At 49.0% G+C, this 7,210-nt stretch overlaps 1 non-coding gene across 1 annotated transcript; it reads right to left on the bottom strand.

Annotated features, from left to right (window-relative positions):
- Window positions 1-330: 330 nt before the first annotated feature.
- Window positions 331-402, bottom strand: TRNAQ-CUG. Its single transcript has one exon. It is a non-coding gene; the product is annotated as a tRNA-Gln (tRNA).
- Window positions 403-7,210: the final 6,808 nt, after the last annotated feature.

Genomic DNA, 7,210 nt, shown 5'->3' with positions numbered 1-7,210 from the left:
CACATGAGTGTTCTCCCAAAACTGGACACGTACTCCAACCGCAATCTGACCAGCACCGCATAGAGGGGGGCTTCCTTGGATCTATTTACCTGTTGGTTCACAATAATGTGCTGTTAGCTTTGCTGATGATGTCATCACACTGACGACTCATGTTCATCTTGGAGCTCATTATGACTCCGAAATCCCTTTTCCATTTCTGTGCTGCTGAGTGTGTGTGCTGGATATTTTTGCACCCTAGGTGCAGCACTCTGCACTCGTTGTTGCCATACTGCATTCTATTGTGTACTGCCCACTTTTCTAACCTGTCCAGACCTACCTGCAAAAACTTGTAGGTTCCACCGAGATTTGAACTCGGATCACTGGATTCAGAGTCCAGAGGGCTAACCATTACACCATGGAACCCCTTAAAATTAGTGTGGAGCTTCAAAGCATCTGGAGCAGTAGCTGGGTGTCACCACAACTTTCCTCCACTAACACTGGAGCAGTGCCCGAGCCTAAGGCAGGGGAGGTTGGGGAGGAGCTTCAGGTTGAGAAGTTTTGGATAGAAATGGAATAGGAGGATCACCAGCCCCAGAGGGAATTTGCACTGGAGATGGCATGACTGAGAACTTCCAGGAATCCTGACATCGACCCAGAGGGAGTTCCTGGATTTTAGGACATCAATAGTGCTGTGGATCACCCCAGCCAGCTAGGGTCTACCTGGCCTCTGTGGACGTAATGGGGAAAAGGTAAAAGCAGGGTGAGTAATTCCTCTGCCTGTAACTCCAGTGCCAGATGGTCTCTTATAACCATCTGGTTTCCCTGGAGTCCAAGATGATATGGGGAATCCTGGCATACTGGGGAGAACTGAGCTGTTAGATGGAAAAATTGGTACTGGGAGCTACTGACCATGTTTGGGTGAACATGAAGTATGGCTTCCACGTCCCAGAGGGTTACCAGGCCCACAGGGCTCAGCTGGTATCCCTGGCACTAGGGGAGATGCAGGATTGCCTGGTTTGTAGAGCATCCCAGGCTTAAAGGGAGGACAAAATGATTCTGGGTCACCAGATCATGCCAGTGCTAGTGAAGAGAAAGGAGAACACGGTTATTCTGGAATCCAGGGTGTTCCTGGGATCAAGAATGACCGAGGTATTCTGAGAAGAGGATTGCCAGGAATTGTAGGGGAAAAGAGTCCTTCAGAAATCTGTGGAGCAATGGTTTTCCACATCTTCCAGGACCCCCAGGATTGCCTGGGTTGTTACATCCTGGACAGCTAACTGAAGCAATGCTGGAGATAGATCCTGTAAAACCAGGAGTACCTGGACAATCAGGCCCATCCAGAGCTTTAGGTCAAAGGAGATACAAAGATGAAGCAGGGCTTGCAGATCTACGAGGATATCCCAGAGGGGTTGAAGGGCTCCCACAGAGATCCAGGCTCTTTGGGTGTCCCAAGACCATGAGGCCCAGCACCTTCAGCTGGCCAACCAGGTCTTCCAGGGGCCCCGCATACCTGCCGGACCCTTTAGAAGTGCCCCGGCCTTCCCAGCCCTTGGGCAAATCACCAGGGCAAATCTGGATTTGTGCCCGGGCTCCTGGAACTGCCGCCCGGCTTAAGCCTCCAGCTTATCATGGTGTCGGTTGTCCGGGTCCGCAGGCCCATGTGCACTGGGCCAAGTGGCTAGGCTTACCCTCTGGACAGGCGGGGAAGCCTGTGGATTGGCCCTGTGGCTGCCTTGCAGTAGTTGTCCGGGCCCGAGACCCCTACCCCTATATACCTGCAAGTACCTTTCTAATTGTGGTGTGTGCAGGCCGGGAGCGGTCCGAGGCCCTTTTTTTGCGCGGCGGGCTGTGGCCACCAGCCCGGACATGCTGGGTCGGGGAAGACAGGCGGCACGCTAGAATTAGGCACGGACGCTTAGTGGTTGATTTAAGATTATTTTACTTACACCGAAGATGGTCGCGGTGCAGGCAGGAAAACTTGCTTGAGTTGCGGTTACAAAACAAAACAAAACTCGAACCTGCAGAACATAAGGGTACGTCGCAATGGGGTTTCAGTGACGGGAGATGAACAAAAACCTCAGGAGTACGTCGCAATGGGGTTTCGGCGACGGGAAGAAAAAAACTGCAGGACTTGAACCCCGGGTAGAGCTCTGGATTCACTCACACAAAGTTCGCTAGGCTCCGTGGAACTTTGCATGCAGGGAAGGGTACGTCGAGGGATCAGGCGGTGACAGGGAGAGGCGAGAGGTTGATCAGACCCCTATAGCCTTCTTGAAATACACGCTGGGTCCGATAGGCTCCGCAGCGCTAGGAGATCTTCACAAGATGTGAAGTTCTCTTCCTCCTGATAGTCGTGGAGTTCTCCAACTTGGGCAGAAACCACTTAAGCCTTTTATACGGCTAGCAAGCCAATCGCTAGCCACCACGTGGGAATAATTTAGAACTGGCCAATAGTGGGGCACAAATTTAAATACAAATGGTGGGAACTCCTTGCAACATGCATCTCCTTTCTGCAGCTCAGAAATGCACCCTGCAAAGAAAGCTCTGAGTGGTGGGAAATAATTCAGCAGTGCCGAAGCGCACACAAACAAAAATCACACCCTTGGGTTGTGACATGGTGCACATGCTGGCCTCCAGGCCCAGCACTGGGCCGAGCCACCAAATGTATCCGACCTCCTGGATCAAAGGGTCGGGGAACGCATTTTGAACAACCCCTTATAGACTTCCAGGCACTGGCCGGGCACCAGGTCAACCCATTGATTCCTATGGGAGGTTTTTCAGACACCAGGTCCATCCCAGCCTCGCCATGGGAGGCTTTTCAGATGCTGGGCCACCCCTGGCATCACAAGGCAGGCCTTTTTGGATACCAGCTCAGCCCAGTAACTGCAAGGCAGACCTTTTGAGATGCCATGTCCACCCTGGCTTTGCAGTGGGAGCCCTTTCTGACATTGGAGACACCTTGCCCTTGCCCTGGGAGCCTTTTTGGATGCCGGGCCACCCTGGGCCTTTTCGGACACCAGCTCAGCCCAGTCACTGCAAGGAGGGCTTTTTCGGACACCGGATCAGTCCAGGCCTTGCAGTGAGGGTGCATTTCAGACACCAGGTCCACCCCGGTCTGGCCGTGGGAGCCTTTCTGGATGCCAGGCCACCCTGGGCCTTGCAATACTCATGCCAAGCTGAAACGGAGACTAGTTCTACAGAGCCTTGACATGGAGGTGATACACATGAAGAGCAATTAAAATGTGATCACCAATGTTTTGTCTCAAAAAGGGGAGGTGTGAACTTCCCTGAATCACTGGTTAGAGCCATCCAGCTCAGCACAGTTTTTAAAAGAGAAAGAGAGATGCTGGAAGAGGCTAGGTGGCTGAGTGCTAGCCTGCATTTTCATGATCATAGAATATAGGCAGGGAAGGGACATTGAAAAGTCATCTGATCCCCCCTCAGTCCAAACACTAGATCAAAATATATATATATATGAATTTAGTTGATTCTCATGATGACCCTGTGAGGAAGAAAATTGCTGTCCTTGTTTCACAAAGAGAGGAACTGAAGCACACTGTACAATAAGGGACTTGGTCAAGGACACACAAGGTCTTTGTGACTCACCTGATACTTAAATCCAGGATCTCTGATGGCTAATTCATGGCTCCACCAGCTGGACCATTCTTCCACCATTGGAGCTATATGAATCCAGGCTATCACTATCGTACTTAGTTAGGGGGGACTGCAGAAACTCTGAAAAACTGGGCTGTCATCACAAGCTAACTGAGTCTGGGGAGTGAACCGATCTGAAGTCAAGAATGGTTAGTCATTTGCGCAGACAAAATCCAGGATGCTCTCCACAGGAGCCTCCCCACACCTACGTGGTGTGATAATTAGAAATGTCAGGCAGCAGATTTCCCCGTGTGAAGCAGGCACGGATTTGGGGGCTTGCTTCTTTTAAAGCTTCCTTGACTTTAATATTTATGCAAACCACAGCATGTTTGCAGCCTCTTTCCTTCCCCCACAGGCGTCACCTCCCATCAAACCATCTTGCCAGGTTTGTCTTTCCCTTTGACAACAGGAATATATTTCTTCAGCCCTTAAGCTTCTCCTGGAAGTAAAAGAATGGAAAGGAAGACACACTGGGAATATTTCAGTGAAGCAAACCCTTGTTGATCAATCCCTCCTTGTCAGAAGAGCTGTCCTCACCCTTCCTTGTGGAGGTGAAGAAGACCAGTGGGAAATAGGAGGAACAGAGAAGCAGCTGGCTCAGTTAAAGCAATGGGTTAGGGAAACCTGAGCTTCAAGGCAACCACTTTCACTCTAAAAAAACATTACCATGGTGGGGCACCAGAGTAGCACACAATGAATCCCAGCAGCCACATGTACCCCCTTGGTAACAGAGTGCAGTCAGGTTGGCAAGTACAATAAGGATGAGCATAAAGTCTGGGCTGGCTCCATGCACAGGCCACTGTAGAAGAAATAAAAGCCATTTTCATTTCTTGAAATGCCTGCACTTCTGAAATACATCCAGCCCCTGGTTTCCAGCTCAGCCCATGGAGTCTATCCCAGCTTTCTGGCTCCAAAAGTGATCTGCCCCACAACAAGGGACACCAGGCCTTCATTTTCCTTGGCATCCATAAGCACAAATGAAGAGTGCTGGTGCCTGGAAGCTTACCAATGAGTGGTTAGGGATTGTTATTTGGTAGATATACATGTCTGCTGACAGACCGGATGAGAGGATCTCATCGGGTGAGAGGATCTTATCAGGCCAAGCACAAAAACTCAATGCAGGGGTCTTTACCTGGCAGATGTTTACATCACGGCTGTGTCTCAGCCCATCGGAGCCCTTGAAGGCTGAGTCTCAGGCAAGAAGTGAGGTTTGGAGCCTGAGGCATCATTTTAGGGTGTCAAGGCTGCATTTCAGATAAGACCAGGAATCACAGTGTGGCCCAAGAGAGGCACCCATGAGTAAACTGCTGCTGATTACCTGCACATCCTATAGCTTTCTGTGTCACAGGAACCAGGAACAGGATAGCCAATGAGGGAGATGGGGATGAATCATCCTACTGCAGGTGAGATCAGCCCACCTGTGTGGTGATTAGGTTAGTGCCACATTCAATCAGAGGATGAGTTGTCACAGAATCAATCCCATCAGCCTCCCGCTATAGGGGAAAAAGAGAAATCATCCCCAGTATCACAGGTGGGAAACTGAGGCACACAATTAGATGTAATAGCCTGGTTAGGACTACACAGGGATTATGGGTGCCTGTACACACCACGGGTTTTAATCCTCATTAAATTAAATAGGTTTATAAAATTTAAACTTGTTTATTTTGGAGCATCACATCAGTGTTTGCATGCACTAGGTTTTTGAATGAATTAAGCCCAGTTTCTGACTGGTTCCACAGGAGAGAGGGATGGTCCAGCACTGCCCCCTTGGCCTGGGGCTCCCCACCCCGTAACCTGTGCTCCATGCCCGTGCCTGTTCCATAGGAAGCTGGCAAACCGCACAAGAAAAAGAAACAAAGCAGAAGCAGTTTGAAAACGAAAGCAATTTGAAGGGGTGAACTACAAAAAAGTCGCAGCCATCTGGTGGATAAAGAGGTTCATTACACATCTTTGAGCGCCTTCGTGTTTGCACGCAATGAATCCATGGATACAACACTTTAATTCATGGTGAGCCAAACTAAACTATGTCCAAGGAGTTTTACTTTAATGCACGAGAAAGACTTTTAAAACATCCAGAAATCCCTCTTGTGCAAACAGACATGCAGTTGCAGCGCATGAAAGGGAAAAAACGTGGCATATAAAGGCCCGTTGTGACTAGCCCAGGAATAGAACCAGCACCTCTTGAACCCCAGTCCAGAAGTCCATTGCAAGGCCATTTTGCCTACTATACCTACAACCTTAGTAATTTTATAGTCTATATTGTTCACTTTCCATGCAAATGTTCCCCTCCAGCAAACTCCTTCTCTGGTCTATTCATGGGAAGGAAAGCCCCAGAGGTTTTCCAGTGGCATCTGATTCATTTGAAAATCTGAAGGCGTTTGCAGAAAATATTGACAACATCCAACCAGTGCTAAGCAAGCTCTGCAGTGAGTGTCCTTTCTCAGGGAGAAGGATATGGGGAAAGGAAATGGTTTAGGGTTATTTGATGGAGTTGGATTTTTATTGGCAGGCCTTAATATAAGATATAGGGTCTTTATTGCTTGCAGCTGCTGTCGCTCTGTAGTTCAATCATATGAACAATAATAAATAGTATAGACTACCCTTTGTCCTAGGAAACGCATTGATTTTCATGCGGGAATATCTCAGGCTCTGGTGTTTAAGAACTCAAAGCCATGGGGATCCCTGTGAGGAAAGCAGAAGTAATTGGATCAGTAGATGTTGGATATAATCAATAACAGTGTTTTCTGCGAGCTAGCCCGGACTGGCAGGGAGCTTATCACGTAACATTGAGGGCAGGAAATTGTATTGCACGTTAATAATGTTTGATTGATGGGGGAGCAGAGGGCAGCAAAGCTTCAGATAATAGAAACTTTTGTTTCTGGGTCACCCCTTTTGGTTGCAACCCAGGTCGGTCGGTCAGACCCTAGGTTCCTGCCTTCTTTTGCTGCATGGTGACCAGTGTGAAACAAATCATGCTTCGTATGAAGACTCCATTTATAAAAGGTAAGCAAGTGACTATTAAGCATGCTACAGACTGGGCTGCTGTGCTATATCCCTAAGTACATCCATGGAAGCTGTTATCAGGGGATAGACGTTAACTTGTGATTATCCATTTATTAAACCATGTATCGATTCATTCCAACTGAAATCTATGCTTTGTGGCCACCAGGATTGACCTCCAAAGACTGGGCTGGAATCCGTGCCAGTACCTCTGAGCTAAGGAAGAAGTCATGGAGCTGTTCTACACTGGTGAGGCCACATCTGGAGACCTGGGTCCACTACAGAAAGGATGTGGACAAGTTGGAGAGAGTCCAGTGGAGGGCAATGAAAATGGTTGAGGGGCTGGGGGACAGGACTGGTGAGGAGAGGCTGAGGGAACTGGGCTGATTGAGCCTGCAGAAGACGACTGAGGGGGGAATTCATACATTTCATAGACATTAGGGCTGGAAGGTACCTTGTAAGATCATCGGGTCTAGGCCCCTGCCCCAGGGGCAGGAAGTCAGCTGGGGTCAAAGGATCCCAGCAAGATAAACGTCCAAATGTTTCTTGAAAGTGTACAAAAACCACTTCTGGGGGG

The sequence above is a fragment of the Alligator sinensis genome, unplaced genomic scaffold, assembly GCF_000455745.1.
Source record: "Alligator sinensis unplaced genomic scaffold, ASM45574v1 scaffold326_1, whole genome shotgun sequence".
Lineage (NCBI taxonomy): Eukaryota > Metazoa > Chordata > Crocodylia > Alligatoridae > Alligator > Alligator sinensis.
The sequence above is the reverse complement of the archived record's forward strand: the minus strand, read 5'-3'. Positions and strand labels throughout refer to the sequence as shown.